An 11,654-nucleotide genomic window follows, 5' to 3' on the forward strand; every position below is an offset into this window, starting at 1 on the left:
GGTTTTCAAGAACAGGGACAATGTTCATCACTTCCAAAATCGAGTTTCACAAAATTTCCCAGAAATCAAAATTAAATACACAGCAATGACCATCCAAGCATGGCAAACACGAATCCAACAATGATTTCCATTAAAACACAACAATAAACATGAATCGAGCAAGAATCACAAACAACATCAAACTTCAAAACAACACAACTTCAGAAATAAGCAGCCATTTTCAAAAATAAAAGCATCATGAAACTCAGCATGGAGAGATCTACACTAAGCATAGCATGGATTTGAGAAATAGAGAGATCGATCTCTTACTTTTTTTTGAAGAAAGTTGGAATTCAGTTGTTGTTTTGATGTTTGCTGGTGAAACAGATGAGCCAAAGTCCTCCAAATGATGACTGGTGGAGATAGTTTAGCTCAAAGAAGCTTGACAATGCTCGAATCTCAATCTACCATGGATGGATTCTTTGAAAACAGTTGAATCAGGGCTGCTTACAAATGTGGAAATGTGGTGAAAACAAGCTCACAAGGTTGCTTGAGTGATGAAACAACAATGTCCAGATCGTGGCCTTTGGAGTTTTTTTGAAGAATTTTGGAAATGGCAAGGAAATCCAATTTTAGAGAATGAATGAATTCTGTGTTTTTAGTTGCTGCTAGGGTTCACTTTGGACAGAAAATATCATATATATGGTCTGTTTAATGTTCTCTAATCATGTGCTAATCAAGTTTTTGTTTAATGAAGCCAATTGCTAAGTTGCCAATTTGGTGCATATGGGAGGTATGTGGTAGAATGCTGCTCGATTTGGGCCTTTGGCAAGTCAGAAACGATGTTCTGAACTAATTCCAATTGGTCACTTGAATGGAAATCACTTATTTCAAAAAATCAAAATTGCACCTCACTTGAAATTCAAACATGCTAGGTCCAAAAGTGCCATTTTGATTGGCAATGTTTTAGCACATGAAATTTACATTTTTGGAAAGAGGAGGTAAAATGTGGTTTGTTGGAAAAAAACCTCACCAATTTTGGCCAAATGGTTTGAGAGATATGGCCTTTTGAAGTTCAAGATTTTGTGAAAATGAATTGATCATATCTTGACAACCATACATGGGAATTGAGAGTTCTTGGACTTTTTGGAAATGGGAGAACAAGATCTTCAACTTTCATGTTGGGCAAAAATTCATTTGAAGCTTGTATCATGATGTAAGTTTGGGATCAAGAAGTTTCCACTTTTGGCAGTTAAAATTACAGGTCCAGTTTCTATTTTTGGAAATTTTCTGTTTGGCTTCAAATTCTTCAATGATATTGTTTGCCATGATATATGAGGCCTATTGGGACATGAATAAGCTCTCTCAAACCAAATCCATCCATCAAAACCATAAAATCAACCACAGTTGACCAACTTTGACTTTCTAGGATTTCTGACTGATTGTGCATTGACTGATGACCTCTGAACATCCAACCCTTGACTTAAACACCTCAAATGGACCTCCAAGTCATGTGAACATGTTGGACAAACCCTAGGGCCTTGGCTCCTTGAGAAACACTCTTGCTTGCTTGGTTGACTGACCTCCTGATCAGTTTGACCTAATTTCTTGCTTGGCTTGCACTTGAGGCAACTGGGACAATGCAATGCTATGCAGTGGACCATGTTATGTTATGACCTAATATGAGAATGTATGTACAATGATAGGTGCAAATTTGAGGTGCTACAGCTGCCCCTATTCAATCAGCTGGGAACCCGAACGGATGATAGCAAAGGCTGTCAGACTTTCAGGGTAAACAGGGATTGAATACCAAAGAACCGTAGAATTTGCACAATACAGGAATCCATCAATGGAAACGTCCACTGGGATCTGATTTATTACTGGGTATTTTGTTTTGTTTTTTTGCAAAGGGTACGGCCACATCCAGACATCGCAACGACGATGAATGGGAAAAGAAATCACAACTAGATGCCAACGGACAACTAGGAAAACTCAACGTTTACCAAGACCAACGGAGAGGTAACCAGACATTAATGAATGACTGGAAGGGGTACAACCATACGTCAGCGGACGTAATGGGAAAAACTCAACGTTTACCAAGACCAACGGAGAGGTAAATCCACAAGGGGATAGGTACAACCAGACGTCATAGGACGAAAGGGAGACTCACGTTTATCGACACCAACGGAGAGGAGGAAAACTCAACCAGACGTCATAGGACGAAAGGGAGACTCACGTTTATCGACACCAACGGAGAGGAGGAAAACTCAACCAAACATCATAGGACGAAAGGGAGACTCACGTTTATCGACACCAACGGAGAGGAGGAAAACTCAACCAGACATCATAGGACGAAAGGGAGACTCACGTTTATCGACACCAACGGAGAGGAGGAAAACTCAACCAGACATCATAGGACAAAAGGGAGACTCACGTTTATCGACACCAACGGAGAGGAGGAATCTTCACTAGGGAAGGGATAGCGACGTTATGAACATCGAAAGAGGATGTTTACCGACATCAAAAGAAAACCAGACACTTACGCATGACTGGAAATCACCGAAGGATGGTGTTTACCGACACCAAAGAAGACCAGACACTTACGCATGACTGGAAATCACCGAAGGATGGTGTTTACCGACACCAAAGAAAACCAGACACTTACGCATGACTGGGAATCACCGACGGATGGTGTTTACCGACACCAAAGAAGACCAGACACTTACGCATGATTGGGAATCACCGACGGATGGTGTTTACCGACACCAAAGAAACAACACACGCGGGTGCTGACGGGATACTGACATCCACAAGATGACAGGGCAAGGCTGAACACTTGCAGGGGATTTCACTGGGGAACAAGGTCACGACAGCGAGCAAACAGGAAGGAACACCAAGGATACCGGGTTGTAGGTATGAAACGGGTGACCGACCAAAGCGTGAATTGGTTTGTTTTCCAAAACACTCGACATCCAGAAGAGGGCTAGAAAAGCGATCTTGTTAAAGGATGGACACTGATTCCACAAGAAATACGAATCTTACTCGACTGGGGAGGACGACTTCGACCCAAGAGCGCATGAGACATATTATCTATAGCCGTCAAAACGTAGATAATACACTCGCATGGAAGACTATCCATAACCGGGTTGTAGGTTGTTAAGTGAATAATCGACCGAAAAGAAAGGCATCAGGGTACCAGGACTAGGTATGCAAAAGATGACCATTCAAAAGAGGATAAAGTTGCTAACTCGGAGCAAGTATCCAAAAAGAAGGTGAAGACCCAATGGGGACAATACTGCTTGATCAAGGCAAGTATCCAAAGGGGAAAGAATATCAATACCGCAAAGCGGATACTGATAACTGCAAAGAGGGGATTACATCTACCGGTTTGTAGGCAGAAAACCACGGAAAAGTAACCAGTCATCATCGGGATGAGCACAAAGGGTTAATTCCAACAAGGGGATGAAAGTGGGATTTTACAACTACCAGCTAGTGGGTAGAAAACCACAAAGATAGGACTTACAACTACCGGTTTGTAGGTAGAGGCCAACAAACGGTCTGCTGAGAGACAAAGTGAGAAAAAAGGATTTACAACTACCGAGTAGTGGGTAGAAGACCGTAAAGAAAGGACTTACAGCTACCGGTTCGTAGGTAGAAGCCAACAAACGGTCTGCTGAGAGACAAAGTGAGAAAAAGGATTTACAACTACCGGGTAGTGGGTAGAAGACCGTAAAGAAAGGACTTACAGCTACCGGTTCATAGGTAGAGGCCACCAAACCATATCCGCCAGGGGATGAAAGTGGGATTTTACAACTACCGGTTTGTAGGTAGAAAACCACAAAGATAGGACTTACAACTACCGGTTCGTAGGTAGAAGCCAACAAATTCCACTGAGGATAAGATGAATGAGTGCCGGTTAGTGAGCGACTATTCATTTATGCCCCAGGGAAGCACGGGAGACAGCCAACAGGAAGCCAATTTAGGATCGATCCAAAAAGGCAGACTGAAACAAGACTCATCCTAATGAGGAAAGAACTCAATAGGGACAACCCATCCCGTATGGGGAGGGAACGGAAACAACCGTCATCCACGAGGATGTATCTCAGTGGGGAAATGGCAGGAAAGGATAGACATTTTCTGCTTAAGGGGTTGGCTCTACATGGAGAGATCAGACACACCCACATCTGCTTGAGGAAAATCTACTGGAGAGATCTGTATCAACAAATAGCAGGAAACAACCATCAACAGATACATGGCAACAGCTGCAACATGAGTATCTGAATGCTATGATTATGCATGTATGCAGTATCTAAAAATGTATGATGAATGCTGACAAACAGACATGCTCAACACGCAGGTCCGGGAATCAACCGTCCGGAGAGAAAACCAAAGTCACCATAGAGCCAAGAAAATCCACTGGAGGCTGGGACAGTAGGGAACAATCATCATCCTGCAGGGGAGGAAGGCCACCAGAGGCTTCCGGAGGGATCGTCGGTCACAACCGGAGAAAAGAGTTCAACATACAGGCGGATGCGCCACAACAACTTGTGCTGGAAATCAGGGATACCAAGAAGCAACCAGATCTCTGATGAGGATACATAGGCATTGATAAAGCTCATCATGCCAACAACTCCGATGGGGATCCATCTGAGGACATGATGGAGTACTGGGATGTCAATTCACCGAATACTGAATCTTCCAAGAAAAGCACCCATGCTGGGGGAGAGAGGAAGACTACTCTGCTGGAGAGAGGAAAGTTAAAGTCTTCAGTAAACACTCTGCTTGGGGAACTGCCCCACAAAAGTATTTCAACAGCAACCTTGCTGGGAATGCCCCACGGTAGGGCTCAAACAACCCTATACTGGAGATGCCCCACAATAGGGCTAAGAGGGACTTGGAGGAAGAGTGTTGTACTGCCGGGAACATGAAGATAAACAACTTCAACCAACACTGCACTGAGCAACCTTGCTGAGGAGAAACCAAAGAGGTTCGTCAGGAAAAAGATACAGTTATGCTCGAGATACGAACAAATGTCTTACCTGTTGGTAATCATACCACCCTCGGGAGAGCACTGCGGATCTCCTAAGTATCCTTCCATCATTGTGAACGTTCACTTTGTTTAAGAACAATTTTGAAAAATTTGTTTATTTTGAAAACAATGATACCTTATCAATGAAAACATGCAAAACATTTGTTGAGTTAAAACAAATAAGAGTGCAAATAATTGGATAAAAGCTCAAATTGATGTGATGGAATGGTAGTCTGCAAAGGGCGAGACTCCATAGATCTATACAAGTTTGAAATCGGTGATATATATTGGAGAGGGCTACATTGAACATAATGACCTTTCCTCTACCATTCTGAATTTTCGATGTATTCAAAGCTTCAGTCGACGACGAATCGAGAATCCCTGACGGATGACAGATATAGAGCACAGTCTTGTCAAGATGCAGTTACTTGCCAAATCCCTAATTTTTGCCTAGATTGCCCCAGTGTGAGGTGCTCAATCTAGCGGGATGCAAATTCTCTCTTTTTTTCAATGTCTCTAACTTTTGCCTGGATCGCCCTTTCGGGTTTTCAATCCACCGAGACGCTCCTTTTTTGCCTAAGTCGCCCTTTGGGGTGTTCGACTTAGCGAGCTATTATATTTGTTTAGGCGAAGTATTTCTTGACTGCATCAAAGTTCACAGGACGAGTGAACTTCTCCATCCATTGTTGTAAGTGTCAGAACACTGCCTGAAAAGGCTCTCTTGAAAACATATGGATGTTCCTAGCTTGGAGTCCACTTGCCCCTGGAATCGGGCACGAAAGACAAGACTTTCTTGAGCACAGGGTCATTTTCTCGGAACACACGAGATTTGACCTTTTTGTCGAATGCTTTTTTCACTCTCTGCTGATGTAACTGACCATGACACATGGCAGTTGATCTCTTTCTTTCGATCGGATTCACTTGGTCGTAGTGACTCTGAATCCATTCAGCCTCAGTCAACTTGGGACTTTGAGGGTGCTTTTTTCTTTTGTTTCTTTCTTTCTTTTTCTTTCTTTTGATTTCTTTTGATTTTGCACCCTCTCTTTCTTTGTTTTTTTCTCTTTTTTTTTATAATGCCCCAGTTGGTTGTTCTGCTGATTCTCGAGATGCAGCTGAGTGATCTTCTTTTCTCGCTCAAGAAATCGGGAAATACCGTCAGGAATCCCTTCAACATCATTTTCTTCCGCTTCGAATTCAGGGAATTCAAAATTGGGAGATGACGTCCGATCACTATATTCAATGGGTTTGAGAAACAACCTGCATAAAGATTTTGAGTATAAAAAGCACTTTGAAAAACAAACAAGACAATCGTTATGCAGATGAAAAGATTGCTTTTATTCCTGTTTTTTAAGGTTTTTTGTGATCACCAATTTCATGCAAAAAGCGAAAAGGGAAAACAAATGGAAAAACAAATGTTTAACATGAATTATTTGAATGAAAATATCATTGCACAAAATGTTGCCAACAATGTCATCACTTCTCCTTTTGGCATGGGAGAAGGGTTTTTAAACAAAGTGATTATTGCTCTGACTTATGAACAACTGTAGGAAAGCCCACAGTGACCCAATTGTGATAGATCCCACCGGGGATGACAACTGTCAGTATCTCTTGCATCAGTAGCTTCTGTTTTCTGAACAACCCTTCTGAAGAAAAAGTCGGCGCCAACCCAGGACTTGTTATCTTCAGGCTTGATTGTCACGGGGACCTAAATCCTCCAAGATCAGAATACCTGACCTCACTAGGTCTTGAACCATCATCTTCAGCTGAAAACAACTGTCCACATCATGACCAGGAGCACCCGAGTGATACGCACAATGCTGCTCAGGCCTATACCACCACCGAGGGTTGACAGGTATAGCCGGCGGGTCTCTGGGAGTAATCAAGTTCCGCTCTAACAGAGAGGGATACAGTTTGGCGTAGGACATGGGGATTGGATCAAAAATGATCTTCTTCCTCTCATTACTCGTACCAGCTTGATTATCAATGGGAGGCTGGTAAGCCTGCTGCTGAGGATGACGTTGTTGACGCTGATGCTGCTGAGCTGGTCTTCTCTGTTGCTGTGGAGTTTGAGTTGCTGGAATAGTCACAGCGGCGACTTGCCGATATGGTCCTCTATTTGCACTCCTTCGACGATGCACAGCATTCGTTTCATTCTCTCCCCTTTGGGTGCCCCAGAGGATGGCTTCTTAGTACTCGAGGAACTTGAAGAGCCAGGATCTTGTATCCTTCCTGCTTTGATAAGGCTCTCAGTTCTTTCCCCACAGACAACAACATCTGAAAAGCTACTGAACGGGCAACTTCCCAAGCGATCCATGAACACACCTTGCAAGGTTCCAATGAACATGTCAGTCAGCTCTCTCTCCAACATCGGAGGTTGCACTCTTGCGGCTAGTTCACGCCACCTCTGGGCATACTCTTTGAAGCTCTCCTTATCTTTCTGATACAAGCTCTGTAACTGAGTTCGGCTCGGCGCCATGTCCATGTTGTGCTTGTATTGCCTTAGGAAGGCCTCAACCAAATCCTTCCAGCTTCTAACTGATTCTCGCTTCAGATCCATGTACCAATCCAAAGACGCTCCAGATAAACTGTCTTGGAAAAAGTACATCCACATCTTTTCATCATCAGTGTAGGCAGAGATCTTCCTGAAGTACGCCTGCACGTAGGTGCGAGGACAAGAAGTGCCATTGTACTTGTCGAAAGAGGGTGCTTTGAATTTGTAGGGGATCTTCAACCCTTCCACCAGACCCATATCGGTCACATCAAACCCAAGGGAGTTCTGACACTCCATGGCTCGGATTTTCTCAGCAAGAGCATCCACTTTATGATCCCTATCCTCCATTCTGACCACTTCATCTTCCTCACTCAGCAACGTGAACATGTCCTCTTGTTGGTTGACAAACGGAGCTGGATGACGAATCGGAGCCCGGGTAGCTCTGACATTGACCTCTGCAGCAAGAGGTTGTCCATTGATTCTGATGCCCCCCAACTCATCAACCCCATCAAAGTTACTGGCGGGAGCGGCAGCAGCAACATTATCATCCACAGGAACACCCACCGGTGAAGCACGGTTGGCAGTTGGAATCACAGCTTCCTGTCTCTGGGCTAAGGCACGCAGCTCCTCTTGCCCCTGAACGACCCCTTGCATCATGTTCATGAACTGGGCCATGTTCGCCCTCATCTCAGCTAGCTCAGCTTGAACCTGGTCCATACTTCTTTGATGATTGAGTTTGGTCGCGGTGCGGACGGTGATCAACAATCCTGTCTCAGTCCAAACCCAAAGTGAGAAGTCACGTCCCCAAACATGTCTGTAATGCAAGGATGATACGTGTATGATATGCATATGATGCGAATGCTATTTTATCATGAATGATCCTGAAAAGGATATGCGTATGCGAGTTAACTTTTTTTTCATTTTCATGCATTACTATTTTTTTGGAAAATAAACATGCTATGATGCAAATGATGCGAACATGACTGGTCAGGCTGTGCGTCTCTGAACACAGGATCAAAGCTTCGGCTTGAACACGGAATCACAATCATCTGTAACCCAAAGTCAACTGGTCAACTGGCATCTGAACCCATGTCTGGAGAACTGAGTCACCATCTGAGCGAGTACTCTCAAATTCAGCCCAGGGATCCGAAATAAACGGAACCCTCTGATCAATACCAGGGTCACACCTCCGGCGTCCAGAAATAAATGTCCAGAATTCATAGTCACCATCAGTACCGGGAGTCACCAACTGTACCTGTTAAAATGATCAATCCCCCCCACTCACGGGTGTCGTCTAGGCCAGGGTAAGGTCGAGAGAAACGCAGGATAAACAACCCTTTCAAGAATATCATCCTGTGCACACCCGATGTATGCACCGATAATACCCCATCAGAGTCTGAGCTGCTCGTGATATCAATGTTCCGCTAAGTGGCGTACACCACCCGCTTCCCATGAATCACTCTATTCCTAGGTATCCTAGATTTCACTCATGGTCTGGGTATTGGACCTTTTACCTCAAGTAACTCCCACCCCAAACAAAGAAACACAGCCAGCACAACAGATGAATATGAATGAATGCAAACATTAATGCACACAATAAATGCAAACAATAAATGCACATATATACAAATGAATGCAATAAATAACAGCAGCAAAAAGCAACCAAAACCATAACCTAGAGAGCGCTAGGAGAGACTCGCTTAGGGAAGATGGACCAGCACAGGTCAACTTCTCTATATCCCCAGCAGAGTCGCCAGCTGTCGCATTACGCGAAAAACCGGCGGGAAAAGAAAGAAACAACAGAGCCGCCACCGTGCGTTATTTATCCCAAAAGAGGGAAAGGAAACGCTCAGAGTAAACCTGGAAAGAACATGGTCTCACGACCAAAGAGAATGGGATCGGGAGTCGGTTATGCGAAGGGAAGGTATTAGCACCCCTACGCATCCGTCGTACTCGACGGGATCCACGCACAAAAGGAAGGAAAATGGTTGCTAAAAACGCTGCTCACACGCACACACAGGCTGAAAGAGACACAAGAAACTGACTGAAACTGACTCGGCAGGATACCGCATCCTGGGCCTACTTAGTCTATCAGGCATAGACATCAGAGTCGAAGTAGTTCGGAATGGGGAAACGACACATGCTCGCTAAGGTATCGCACCTTATGCATACGTATCTTCTCGGACGAGAGAAGAATCAGAGCATTCGTAGCTCGGCGGACACGCACACAAACAAAAACAGGCAAAGGCAAACACGGAGCCCGAATGCCAATCACTGGACTTACATCAGCATCCGAACCAAAACCCACAAACACTGGAACCCGAATGCCACTCGATGGACTTACATCAGCTTCCAAGCACACAACAACATAACAAGTTAATAGGGAGTCGGGGACTCGAGCCTATAACTGTCAAGCACACACTCAAACAAACAGACAACGAATTGCTAAGGAGTCAGACACTCGAGCCTAGCAACTGTCAAACAACACACACAAAAAGAAAAAAGGGCGCCCGGAGAGATCAGCTCAATCTCCTGCCTACATACTTCATCTGGTGTGAAGATCAGGGCGATGTAGTTCCCCTACGCAGGGAAAAAGGACTAGCCTAACCAGATAACAGAGGGAGACACAACACTAAGGAGACTACGACTCGAGCCTAGATGTTGTCATGCAAAGTCGTCCCTAAGTTAAGGTTTCTAGCTAACTTGCACAGGAAGCAAGCCTATCCTAAACATGACTTGCACAGGAAGCAAGCCACACCAAACCTAACTTGCGCAGGCAGCAAGGGTCTCGATTGCAACTAGGGCAAGAGAAAAGGGGAGGTCTCAATCGCAACGAGGGCGAGAGAAAAGAATTAGTGTTAGTTGTTAGTCAAACTCGACAAGACATCGCATCTCGTGCCTACGTATCTCATCTGGACATGAGAATCAGAGTTGCCGTAGTTCGGCTAAACTATTACTGTTGGTTTGTGTTTTTTAAGTGGACAACGTCACTGCACAATCTACCTGATGCTCGACCTTTGGAGACTTACTCATCTGTAGTAGAAGGAGTTAACGTATCCTTAAGAGGGGATAATGTTTGTTTGTGTTTTAGGCAAGCGCAAGCAAGAAAGGAAGTCCTAGACGAAGGAACCGTGCTACCTTAATTGACATGCAAACGAGACTACGCGGAGTCTAACAAACCTAGGGGAATACAATCACACCACACAAACATGTACAGCATAAAATAAACACACCAACAAGGGGCTCAAACATCAAGGTTAGGTTTTAGTCGAGGGGTCATATCAACCTCAACAAACAAACCTCTGGAATGGGGTGAATGGTGCTCTTAACCTTGCCATTGAGGGGCTAAGGTGAAGCAGATGAAAGGTGAGTGAAGATAAGACTTCACAGCTCTTATCCCTGGCCTGGGAGAGCTTAAGACAAGAATGTGTGGGTTCAGAAGGTGGGAACCCTTCTACACATTTGATACTGACTCAACTGTACAATTGTACAAGATCTTGGGCTCGTCTCTGCAATGCATCAACACAGTGGTGTGAGCAAAACAGAAGACACACAGAATAGAAGGGGATAGGTTGCATATCCCTTGGGTTCTTCCAATTGCCTCTTCACTTAGGAGGACTTTCATATGTACAGGGACAAATTAAACATACACAAACATTGCCTCTTAAGGAGGACTTCAGACAGTTGCCTGGCCAAGTAACAGGCCAGGTCTTCCAGACTACATGAAGAAAAAGGAATTATACCTCAAGCAAGTTGCTAAATAGCAAAGCAATGCAAAAAGTTCACAAGGAACTAAGCAACTAAAAGCACCTGAAATAGTCAAGCAGATGTTAGTATGCAACTCAAATCAAAGCAAAAGGAAACAGACATTAACAGTTAATCAGAAGCAAATGAGTGTGCAAGGCACAAGGCTTAAGGCTTGAGAGCCAAGCCACCTACAAAACAACAAGTTAGTCAATGATATTCAAGTAAGCTCAATCAAAAGGAAATGGTCTCATTGGAGCATTTGGTGTTCAACCTGAAAACATAAACTCAAAAGTGAGTACCAGGACCACTAGGGCAAGCCTAGGGTCAAAAGAGAATGAAAAAGTCAAAACAGCAAGCAATGCCCAATCAAAACCAAGTTCAAACATATAAGGAGCAATCCCAATTGGT

Source organism: Lathyrus oleraceus, chromosome 4 (genome assembly GCF_024323335.1).
Source record: "Lathyrus oleraceus cultivar Zhongwan6 chromosome 4, CAAS_Psat_ZW6_1.0, whole genome shotgun sequence".
In the NCBI taxonomy this organism is placed as follows: domain Eukaryota; kingdom Viridiplantae; phylum Streptophyta; class Magnoliopsida; order Fabales; family Fabaceae; genus Lathyrus; species Lathyrus oleraceus.